Source organism: Stegostoma tigrinum, chromosome 21, assembly GCF_030684315.1.
Source record: "Stegostoma tigrinum isolate sSteTig4 chromosome 21, sSteTig4.hap1, whole genome shotgun sequence".
Taxonomy (NCBI): domain Eukaryota; kingdom Metazoa; phylum Chordata; class Chondrichthyes; order Orectolobiformes; family Stegostomatidae; genus Stegostoma; species Stegostoma tigrinum.
The window spans coordinates 10,684,669-10,697,807 of NC_081374.1; positions in this window are offsets into that span (position 1 = coordinate 10,684,669).

Sequence of the window (13,139 nt, forward strand, 5' to 3'; positions counted from 1 at the left end):
ATCCGCTGGGGTTAGAGAATGAAAATGCCTCATTTCATAAAGAAACTTTGTAAAATTAGTGGAAAAAGAACTATCTAATGCTGATCTCTATCCAGGCTCACTCTGAAAGAGAGTACTATTCAAATATGTGCAGTGTTGAGGCACAGACTAACTGTGCCTCGCCTATCTGAACAATATCTTTGCGAAGTTGGCACAGTTCAGCGATACGAAAACATGAATTACATTGTTACGTTAATTGTTGGGTCAGTTGAAAGAAAAGGTTTAATTTTAAAAAGGAAATCTGGATCTGTTTAAATGTAAGTGAGTGCAACAGTACATGGTTTCAATCTGTTATGAAGTCACAGCTAACTGTTACCTGATCAGGTTTTCCCAGAGAATATATGATCAACATGGAATATCTTGATGTTATCGCATCAATGCAGATTCTAGTTCCATTCAGGAACAATTACTTCCATGATGCATTGGGGGTGTGAACAATGTGTGGATCTCTCTGGGTTTCATTCAGTTGTATTCATGGCTTCTTCTTCACTGTGTACTGAATGTTGAGGATTGACTAGGGCAAGCAAAGCAACAAGTCGGTGGTACGGGCATAATAGAGAGGGGACTGGAATGGAGAGATCCAGAATGCCAGCACCATTGCAAGGAGGCTGCACAGGACTGGAGGCATGGCATGCTGGAAATGAGGCCAAAGCATGTCAAGACAAGTGAGGAGGGAATGTGACCTGGGATGTGGATGTGCGTAGGGCATGAAAACAAGGGACTGAGCTTGGGAGAGGTCGGGGTTAGGGTAGATTGAGTTGAGGGTTTGAAGTGTGAACCAAGGAAGGAGACTGGACTGGAAAGTGAGATTTGGGAGGTGGGTGGGGGTCAACACATAGAACAATAATTAACTTGTCAGCTAATGGAGTCAAGTTGAGCCAGTGTGTGATTGATGCTGTGCGTAAAACAGAACAAAACTCTTAATTTTGGCCATTGTAACAGTCAGCGTTAACTGATGACCAAAGCCAGAAGGTCTGTTTTAAAGTACTGTCCAGCCCTGTTCATTATTACCTAATGTGTGCCTCGCTTTCCCCTAGAAGTAGTTGTACACAGGCAGGTTACTGTGATGAATGTATTTTGACCATCTCCAAACACTAAAGCAAGGTCAGTGAACATAGAATGTACAAAAACAATTCCAATTTAATTTAGTTGAGTAAAGCACACCCTTAAGCAGGCTCTTGCCAAAAAATTGTCAACTTTTGTGCATGATTTGGCCGCGCAAAAGTGTAGTATTTATAAAACTATTTGCAACGTGAACACAAATTATGGGGAGTTGGAGGTTCCATACACAGTCTTTAGCTCACAAATGTGATTGAAAGCCTTACCAAATTTGATGATGAAAGAAGCCCTAACAGATAAAATTAGGGACTACTCTAGAACTTCCCTTGGCCTGTTTGCTTCCAAATGACCTCTTAATTGCTGGAGGACCATTTGTAATTTGGCAGACTTTATGGCAATTAATTGGAGAGTCTCTATACTTCCATTTAACTCAGCAGGACTGGATGTAAAGAATAGCAGTCAGCCATTGACTCAAATCTTCCGTGCTAATGTGCCCTCCTTCCATGCCATGGCATGGGTGACAATTCCACAGCAAACCAAGCGTCCTTTTGAAGCTCAGTATGAGGTGTAAATTGACACAATTTGTAGAAATTGCTCTGTCTACAGCCTCTGCAGTCCAGCAGCTTTTCACACTACGTTACAATTCTGTAGGTGCCAACTACAACCCAGTGCCCGCTATGAGGTGACAGTCCTTCCTGTGAAGAACGAGGGTTGACTTCAGGGCACCAATACAGAACCCAATCCCGTTCTGTCATAAAATCTTATGTGCCTAGTTTTCTTTTTCTGAAGGTTGTATCAATCCCTGATTTATTTATTTTTTGTGACCCCGTCTTGCCGGTCTAAATGGTGCCGTTAATGATACCATTCAGACCATAGGTCCAGGTGAGGTGTTAACTCGGCCTGGACCAGTGACCTTGCTGAACTTCATGTTTAGAATTAAATATTGTCCCGCTTCTGTAACTCTATTCATTATGTAACACCTTGACCTTCTTCGAGGGGAGGGAAGTTTCAAAATTCATGGACTTCCCAGGTCTGTTTGGCATCACACACCCACCTCTCCCTCCCAACCCCTTTCGCACTAAGGGAAATGCTGTTCTAGTATAAACCTTGTAAATTGAACAACGGTTGAGCTCACAGAGAGGATACTGGCCTGTAACAACCATACCTTCTGTTCAAAGGAGGGTTTATTTTGAAGGGACTGGGAAACATTACACTTAACGAGGAGATGATAAGGACTGCAGTCACTGGAAGCCAAAGTCTATAGGTATGAGGCTGGAAAAGCACAGCAGGTCAGTCAGCATTGGCCTGAAACATTGACTTAACTGCTTCTTGGATGCTGCCTGACCTGCTGCGCTTTTCCAGCCTTGCATTTATAGACTTTACACTTAACGACTCAGGATATGGGTAGGTAAAAGGATCAAGAATATGACATTTGTAACTTCATGTGCTTCTTTACTATATCTAGTTCCCATTTCCTATTTGACAAAGCAGCATATTTTTTCATAGATTATAAGCTGTTCATTGCGTGACTGCGAAGATGTCAGGGAAGGCATTGTTTTATAGCTAACTTTGGTTGGGAATTTAGATAAGGGGTATACCCTATAATGTACATCAATGTATTGTAATAAAGAAATATCAAAGAATTATTATGAAAAATATTGAAACTAACTAGAATAAAAAAAGTAAATGTAAGTCTGAAGTGTTTGATTTTTACAAATCTTGACGTTCTTGAAATATGTTTCAAGGGTGACGCCAATTTTGATGCTTATTTAGGTTCTCTCTGCATCTGATAAAGTAGTTACCAAGCCATCAATAATTATCAACACAATGTCTCTTTATATACAAACAACAGAACTTGATAAAACCCAGTTGGTGCTACACAGTACAGCTCAGAATAATATGAAAGGGCATGATTGGAAGTAGTGAATTGGGGCGATCTACTACAATCAGTTAAGAATGTGGATAGTTAGTGAAGGTCTATCTTTGAAAGCTAGCTCTCTTGACCAAACCAAAACTTTGACTTCAGAGCATTAAATTGGACGCTTGCCATTAAGCTGATCAAGGTGTGAGAGAACTGAAGGGCATACCGAGCCAGGATGCATGGAATGAGGGCCTGAAAGATCTACTCTTGTATCTATGTTACTTTCCAAACTTCAAACTATATTTCAAATACAGCTGAGAAAATGTTTGGGGATTCGTCCAATAGGATACAAGATTCACCCTGCATTGGTGATACCCCACCAGGGACACTATTGTTTTGGTCTTAAGGAAAGATCTACTTGTTTTGGAGAAAGCACAGTGAAGACTCTCTCAGTTGGTATCTGGTTGAAAGAGTTGAGCAATGATGAGAGGCTGAATAAATTAGTCTGTACTGTGAATTCAGGAAAAAAAAGTGATAATCTTATTGATACATACAGAGTGAGTGTAGGCACTGCTGTTACTGAGTGTCGGTGGTGGAGGGAGTGGCTGATTGTGGATGTAGGGCCAATCGAGTGGGCTGCCTTATCCTGGATGGTGTCAATCTTCTTGAGTGTTGTTGGAGCTGCATTCATCCAGGCAAGTGGTAAATATCACATTGCATTCCTGCCTTGTGTCTTGTAGAGGGTGGACAGGCTTTGGGGAGTTTGGCGGTGAGTTACCACAATATTCCTAGCCTCTGACCTCCTTGTAGCCACTGTGTTTATGAGGCGAGCTTAGTTGAGTTTCTGCTCAATGGTAACCCAAGGGTGTTGTAAGTGGGCATTCACTTGAATGTTATACTATTGAATATTAAGAGATGATGGTTAGATTGCCTTTTAGTTGGGGTTTCCCTAGTAGGCACACAGGGGCAGAGCTTTAGGATGAAGTGCTGATTATTAGGATTGGGGATGGGAAACTTCTTCACTGAGACAATTGGGAATTAATGTAATTGTCTACCGCTGAGGGTTGTTCTGCCATGAAAATATGTTTAAGGCTTGGATAGGCTGACATTTGGTCTCTTGGAGAATCCCATGCATAAAAAATTGTGCTTTTATTTAAACTGGGTTAATGCCAGATACCCCTGGTGGGGTATCACCAAAGCTGGGTGAATCTTGTATCCTGTTGGACGAATCTCCAATTACATAGGACCTGAGGATAGCCCAAAGACATTATAATCACTATTAATGTGAGAAACATGACTCCTAATTTGTTTGCAGCAAGATCTCACAAACAGTGATGTGATGATTGGATATCCTGTTTTTGGTGATTGTAAATGAGGAATAATTATTGACCACGGCACAGAGAACAGTCACACTCCACTTGAACTGATGCCATGGGATCTTTTGCATCCACCTTATAGGGTAGATGGAGCCTCAATTTTAACTGAACCACAGCATCTACAACAGATCCAAACAAAAGGACAGAGATCACTACAGAAGAGAATTTATAGTTGTTATGAGCTCAGCTGATAGTAGTACTGGACAGGTCAGAGCTCAGAATCCCAACCTATCTTACTAAATCATCTTTAATTTTTGCAGTTTGGCAGCATGATTGATCATGAATTTATGTTACAGGTACGCAAGGCTGCAAGTGTCCTTTAACAAAAGAACACAGGTTTATTGCAGAAAAATAAAACAAAAAGGATATGTATATATAAAAGGCAGTTGGGAAAAATCCTAAACTAAACAGCGAAATGCATTTTCAACCTGTTTCCCAACACCATTCTTTCACAGATACTCAGACCTCCTAAAAAATATTACTCCTATCTTTAATTTCTTACTTAACTGACTCACCTCAGTTGTTGACCTTAGGTGCTCAGGCAGTTTTATTTCTGTATCTTTTGAAATTAATCTTTTGTTTAATTCTGATGGCCTAAATCTGTTTTTAGTTCAGGTAGCTTCAGTGCTAATATATACTGTCTCACATGAAGTGAGGTAAGAATGACAGTCCTTGACATCAAGGCCACGTTTGGCCAATAGTGGCATCAAGGAACCTTGGCAAAATTGGAATAAATGGGAATCAGAGGGCAAACTCTCCACTGATTGGAGTCATACCTGGCATGGAGGAATGGTTAGGTTTGTTGGAGGTCAGCCATCTCGGCTCCAAGACATCTATGCGGGAGTTCCTCAGGATAGTGTCCTAGGCCCAACCATCTTCATCTGCTACAGCAATGACCGTCCCTCCATCAGAAATAGAGATGTTTGCTCATCGCTGCACAATGTTCAACACCATTCACATGCCCTCAGAAACTGAAGCTGTCCATGTTCAAACAGAATAGATCTAGAAAATATCCAGGCTTGGGCTGATAAGTAACAAATAACATTCACACCACACAAATGTCAGACATTGACCATTACCAATAAGATACAATCTAAGTAATGTCCATTGACATTCAGTAGTGTTACCATGACTGAATCCCGCAGTATCAAAATCTTGGAGGTAACCATTGACCAGAAACTCAACTGGTCTAGCCATATAAATACAGTGGCTAAAAGCCCAGGTCAGGGGTTAGGAATACTGTGGTGAGTAACTCACCCCCTAACTCTCCAAAGATTGCCCGCCAACTACAAGGCACAGGTCAGGAGGGTGATGAAATACTCCCCACTTACCTGGCTGAGTGCAACTCCCACAACACTCATGAAGTTTTTTACCATCCAGAACAAAGCAGTTTGCTTGATTGAAACCACATCCACAACATTCATTCCCTCCATGATCAACACTCAGTAGCAGCAGTATGTACACACTGCAGTAATTCACTGAAGATCCTTAGCCAGCATCTTCCAAGCTTATAACCATTTCCACCTAGAAGGAGAGGGCAGCAGATACATGGGAACACCACTATCTGCAAGTTCCCCTCCAAGCCACTCACCATTCTAAATTGGAAATATATTGCTGTTTCTTCACTGTTGCATATGTCAAAATTCTGGAATTTCCTGCCTAATAACATAATAGGTCAACCTACACCACATGGACTGTGCTCACTACCACTTTCTCAAGGGGCAACTAGAGATGGGCAATAAATGCTGGCCAGACAGTGTCCCACAAGAGAATAGAACCACTTGGATGCTTCACAAGTTAAAAGCACTTCTGCTCCGGTGAGTGGTTTCCCCATATTCAAACCTTGACTCTCTTGTCAGGATAAAGCTGTTCTCTCTTCTGCACTGAAGTCAAAAACTCAACAGTATCAACACTTCATCCATTAATATCACATAACCTGCTGGGCAGTTAACTGAATCAAATGTTTTCTTGAAAATGATGCCTTTAGGTCACTCTTCCAAATGACCTTCTAGCCAAAGACAAAAACACTGAATTGGCCAAAACCCACCTGTCTTTATTTTAAAATATTCAAATTCCAAAATACTGATCATGCATCACACACATATCTCACACCATTTTTAATTATTTTATTATCATTAATTATTAATAATTGGCTTTTAATTATTTGTTCCAAGCTAGAATTTCTGCTTGACAGGCATCAGTTTCCACTCTGCTCTATCTCATCTTATCTGCATGTAATCCCTAACCCTAATCCTGTCACACATCATCCTATTTCTTTCAGTGATAATGGGAACTGCTGATGCTGGAGAATCGAGATAACAAAGTGTAGAGCTGGATGAACACAGCAGGCCAAGCAGCATCTGAGGCTTCGCAGTGAGGTTAAAATTGTATCAGAGATAATAGGAACTGCAGATGCTAGAGAATCCGAGATAACAAAGTGTAGAGTTGGATGAACACAGTGGGACAAGCAGAATCCTATTTCTTTAATGCTTCTCTCTATGTTCATTTTAAATTTAGCAACATTGTGCAACCCACATTTCCCTCATACAGTCTGAGGTTCTTAAAATCAAAGCCACTGAGCTTAACAACATTCCAGTGGAACCAATAGAGTGCATGTTGATATTAATTGCAATCTTCTCTATGGGTCCCTATTGGTGAGGCTCTGTCTTTTAATGAATTCAATACAGTAGTTTTGTCGATCAACCACTGGAGGTCACTTTGAGCTTGAGGGAGCAGAGCTATGAATTGTTGAAGAAACACAATGGCCCAGATTTTGCTTCTAAAATAGCAGCAGTTTTCATATGCTCGCTGTTTTTCCTGTATAAATCTTTGTGTGTTTCCTTGATTGTTCCTTTCCTAATCTGCGATGCTCACTAATTAAAAAGATAGCAGGTGGAACTGTTACTTAGCCCAGAACAATATGGGCATTGGTGCAAAGGTTTGGAAAATTGGATGAAAGTGGTAGTGAGGATCCTCCTAATAATGAAAGCAAAAAGCCCCATTATCTGAGCAAGTGTTGAACAGTGAGATGAGAGTTTTGCTAGTGAGCAGGAGAGGTCTACTTGTATACATTAGCGTGCACTGGTATCCTCATTGTTACATCAGCTCAGCCCATTGATATTGCCATTTCCCATTCTCCACTCACTGGAGAGAGGTTAGATGGTGACAATTCCTGATGTGCAAGTCAGAGCAATAACCTGGTGATTTCAGCTCACTGCTTGCTCCCTGGCACTCCATCAGCCATCAACATCTCAGGGTAAGCTCAAGCACGACGCCAGCATGCACTTTCTGTCCATCAGGACCTTTAGGTCACTGTTGCAAAAGCCAATGTCCCAAGACTGATACACTTCGGGTCCGGTAACCCTTCCTCAGATAGTGTTGACAACCTGAAACCAATCATTTTATAAGAATTTGATGTGTCATAGGGATATATAAGACAGAGCACTTGGAAGATCAGGATAGAGACAACTGTCTGCTGAGATGAGAGAAGCCCACCCTCTGAGAAATATGCCCCAAGTTCTCACAAGAAATCTCTAAGCTTTCTAAGAAAGCACCATCTTATCGATAAAAGGTACCACAGCATTTCTAGCAAAGAGTCTTCACAGAGGAAACACCCCTGACAACATAACCAACAGAAGGGAGATAATAAAATGTGAAGCTGGATGAACACAGCAGGCCAAGCAGCATCTCAGGAGCACAAAAGCTGACGTTTCGGGCCTGGACCCTTCATCAGAGAGGGGGATGGGGTGAGGGTTCTGGAATAAATAGGGAGAGAGGGGGAGGCGGACCGAAGATGGAGAGTAAAGAAGATAGGTGGAGAGAGTATAGGTGGGGAGGTAGGGAGGGGATAGGTCAGTCCAGGGAAGACGGACAGGTCAAGGAGGTGGGATGAGGTTAGTAGGTAGGAGATGGAGGTGCGGCTTGGGGTGGGAGGAAGGGATGGGTGAGAGGAAGAACAGGTTAGGGAGGCAGAGACAGGTTGGACTGGTTTTGGGATGCAGTGGGTGGGGGGGAAGAACTGGGCTGGTTGTGTGGTGCAGTGGGGGGAGGGGACGAACTGGGCTGGTTTTGGGATGCGGTGGGGGAAGGGGAGATTTTGAAACTGGTGAAGTCCACATTGATACCATTAGGCTGCAGGGTTCCCAAGCGGAATATGAGTTGCTGTTCCTGCAACCTTCGTGTGGCATCATTGTGGCACTGCAGGAGGCCCATGATGGACATGTCATCTGAGGAATTGGAGAGGGAGTTGAAATGGTTTGCGGCTGGGAAGTGCAGTTGTTTATTGCGAACCGAGCGTAGGTGTTCTGCAAAGCGGTCCCCAAGCCTCCGCTTGGTTTCCCCAATGTAGAGGAAGCCACACCGGGTACAGTGGATGCAGTATACCACATTGGCAGATGTGCAGGTGAACCTCTACTTAATATGGAAAGTCATCTTGGGGCCTGGGATAGGGGTGAGGGAGGAGGCGTGGGGGCAAGTGTAGCACTTCCTGCGGCTGCAGGGGAAGGTGCCAGATGTGGTGGGGTTGGAGGGCAGTGTGGAGTGAACAAGGGAGTCACGGAGAGAGTGGTCTCTCCGGAAAGCAGACCGGGGTGGGGATGCCCTCACCCCATCCCCCTCTCTGATGAAGGGCCTAGGCCAGAAACATCAGCTTTTGTGCTTCTGAGATGCTGCTTGGCCTGCTGTGTTCATCCAGCTTCACACTTTATTATCAACAGAAGGGAGACATTTGTGACATGAGATCAACAGAAGTAAAGGTGTTTGTGGAGTAACTGAGAAGCCGGAGCATTCCAGAAGATAGTCTGTACCAATTTGGAGAGATTATGTTTTAATTTACTGTTGTCTTATTAATTGGGTTTACATGAGTGAGACTTGTGTTTATTTGAACACGATTCCAGTAAAATTTAGCTCAGTTGGGGAGTAGTTAGTAGTGCTTAGGGGTTGGATAGAAATTTGTTAGTGCTTCTATCCGTTTGTTTGTTGTTGGGGTTAAATAAATAAATTGTTACTTGTAAAGGGGAAATCAAGGATTTTCTTTCTTTTAACCGTTCTTTTCACAGATTACAAGGAGGGAGGTAGGCTTCTCTGGCTGTTTCGGGGTAATTGTTAGAAGGGAACCCCTGCTCCCATCATAACAGATTGGGGCTCGTGTTTTAGTTTAATTATCAGATTGTTCAGCCATTCCCCTTCCATAACCCTAGGAAGATTGAGTAAGTGTGGGCAGACAGTAGAGTAGTCCCCTGAAGCCATTCCCCTCTCGAATAGGTACATCGTTCTGGATACTGTTGGGGGAGGAATGGCCTCTTAGGGGAAAACAGCAGTCACCAGATGAATGACAGCACGACTGGCAGTGTTATACAGCAGGGAGGGTCAAAGTGCAGGCAAATGGTAGTGAGAGAGGGCCCTATAGTTAGGAGCACAGATGGGTGTTTCTGTTGCTGTGAGCAGGACTTCAGGATGGCATGTTGTCTCCCTGATGCCAGAGTTAAGGATGTCTCCGAGTGGGAAAAAATACTCTGAAGCATACGGATGAATAGTCATAGATCAAGATCCACATAGTACTGCAGATGGTGTAAATCAGGAACAAAATCAGAAGTTGCTGGAGAAGTTCAGATGGATTGGCAGCATCTGTGAAGAAAAAAAATCCGTTTCCATTTAGGGTCCAATGACCTTTCCTCAGAACTCATAGGTCATGCTTCATATTGGTACTAACAACAGAGGCAGGAGGAGAGATGAGATCCTGCAAAGTGAATTCAAAGAGTTAGGAATGAAGTTGATAAGCTGAACCGGCAGTGTTGTTACCTTGGGATTACTTCCTGCGCCATATGCCAGTGAGGCTAGAAAGAGGAAGATAGTATAGTTAAATACTCAGCTAAGGAGCTGGTGTAGAAGGGAGGGCTTCAGTTATGTGGGTCATTGGAATGCCTTCTGGGGCAGGTAGAATCAGTGCAAAAAGGTTGGGTTTCACCTAAAGGAGGTGCGCCAATATCTTGGTGGGGAAATTAGCTAGTGTCACGAGAGAGGGTTTAAACAAGTGTGAAAGGGAAGCAAGAACCAGAGCAGTAGGTCAACAAGTAAAGCAACCAAGTGAGGAGTTAGAGATCAGTAAGGCTAAGAGGAAGAACAAATGGGGAAGGTTACTGAACACAGCAGGACTGATGGTCTGAAGTGTATTCATCTTAATGTGAAGAGCATTTTCGGTAAAGCAGATGAACTTTAATAGAGACTTGGTTGAGAGAGGCAGCTTAATTTCTGGGATTTTGATATTTCAGGTGAGATAGACAGGGATGTAAAAGAAGTGGGGGAGTTACAGCAGAATATCACAGCTGTACTGAGGGAGGACACATTGGAGGACTCATCTAGTGAGGACTTATGGGTATGGTTCAGCAATAAGAGGAGTGCAACCACCTTGATGAGATTGTATTACAAGCACCCCTATAGCCACGCTAAGATAGAGGAACAGATATATGTACAGATGATTGAAAAATGTAATAACAACAGGGTTGTTATAGTGGGTGGTTTCAATTTCTCCTGCTTGACTGACACTCATATTGAAACAATATGTAAATAATCCAACTCGGAAAGTGCCAGACTAGACCTGGTATCGGCCAATGAGCCCAGCCAGGTGATCGAAGTTTCTCTGGAGCAGCATTTCAGGAACAGTGATCATAATTCTGTAAGTTTTAAGCAACTTGTGAAAAAGGACAAAAGTAGCTCTTGGCTGAATGTATTAAACTGGGGAAGGCTAACAGCAGCAATATTGGGCTGGAACTGAGAAATGTAGATTGGGGCAGATGTTTAAGCTGGCATGTGGGAATCTTTTAAAGTCCAGTTAGAGTTCAGGCTCAGCACGTTCCTGTGAAAATGAAGGATAAGGATGGCACGATTCAGGAACCAAGGCAACAGGAGAAATTGAGCTTATCAAAAAGAGAAAGGAGCCATACATAAGGGTCACGAAACTGAAGACAGATAGAGCCCCCAAAGAATGCAAAGATAGCGTGAAAGAACTCAAACAAGGAATTAGGAGGGCTAAAATGTGGCATGACATGTCTTTGGTAAGCAAAATTATGGAAAATCTCAAGGGGTTTATACATATGTAATGATCAAGAAGGTAGCTAGGAAAAGGGTAGGTCCACTCAAGGGCAAGGGAGGGAATTTATGTGTGGAGCTGGAAGAAGTGTGAGGTCATTAACAAATGTTTTGTGTTGGTATTCACAAAGGAGAAAGATATGGTAGATGATGAGTATCAGGAGGGGTATGATGATATTCTGGGGCATGTCAAAATAGAAAAGAAGGTGTTGGTCATTTTAAAAAGTATTAAGGTAGTCAAATCTCTGGGGCTTGATGGCATCTATCCCAGAAGGCTCAGGGAGGCAGTTGAGGAAATTGCTGGGACCTTGTATGAAGTCTTTGTATCCTCTTTCACCAAGAGAAGTCCCAGAGAATAGCTAACATAGTTCCTTTGTTTGAGAAGGGCAGGATGCATAATCCCAGAAATTGCAGGGTGGCGAGGTTTACATTAGTGGTAGGGAAATTACTGGAGAAGATTCTTAGTGATAGGATTTACTCATCTTTGGAAAATATGGACTAAGCAGTGAAAGAGAAGATGGTTTTGTGCAGGGGAAGTCGTGCATCACAAACTTGATTGAGATTTTGAGGAAGAGACAAAGATGATTGATGAGGGCAGGGTGGTAGATGTTGTCTCTATTGACTTTAACAGGCCCTTTGACATGGTCCCCCATGGGAGGCTGGTACAGAAGGTAAAGTCACATGGGATCAACAGTGAGCTGGTAGGATGGATACAGAACTGACTTTGTCATAGAAAACAGAGAGTAGTGGGGGCAAATTGTTTTACAGATCGGAGATGTGTGACCAGTGGTGTTCAGTCAGGATCATTGCTGGAGCCCCTGTTCTTTGTATAAAAAATAACTACTTAGGGGAAAATGTAGACGGCCTGATCAGTAAGTTACTGGCAACACAAAGATTGGGGGAGCTGAGGATAGTGCGGATTGCCAGAAGATACAGCAGGATTTAATTAGGCTGAAGACTTAAGTGGAGAAATGGCAGATGGAGTTTAATCTGGACAAGAGCAAGGTTATGCATTTTGGGGATCTAATGCAGGAGAGAAGTAAACAGTGAACGGCAAAACCTTTAGCAGCATCAACATACAGAGGGATCTAGGAGTACAGGTGTACAATTCCCTGAAAGTGGCAACGCAAAGATAAGGTTGTCAGATAAGATGGTCAACTAGGCAAATGGCATGCTTGCCTTCTTTGGTCAGGGCATAGATTGTAAAAATTGGCTAGTCGTGTTGCACCTGTATAGAACTTTAGTTAGACAACATTGGAATATCGTGTACAGTTGTGGTCACCACATTACCAGAAGGATATGGAGGCTTTGGAGAGGGTACAGAAATGGTTTACCAGATGTTGCCTCATTTGGAAAGTGTAAACTATGAGGAGAGATTGAACAAACCTGGTTTATTTTCACTTGAACATTGAAGGATGAGGGGCAAGTCGATAAAAGTTTACAAAATTATGAAAGGTATCGACAGAGTGCATGAAGCCACTTTCCCCAGATGGAAGTGTCAATTACTAGGAGACAGGTTTAAGGTAAAAAGGGGTAAATTTAAAGGAGATGTTAGGGGTAGATTTCTTGCGCGAAGGTGGTTAAGTGCCCAGAATGTGCTGCCAGATGAGATAGTTGGGGTGGGGGATACAATTGTAACTTTTAAGAAGCATCTTGACAGACACATGAGTATGTGGGGAATTAGGGGTATCGACAACAAGGGGCAAAATGTGTTTAAT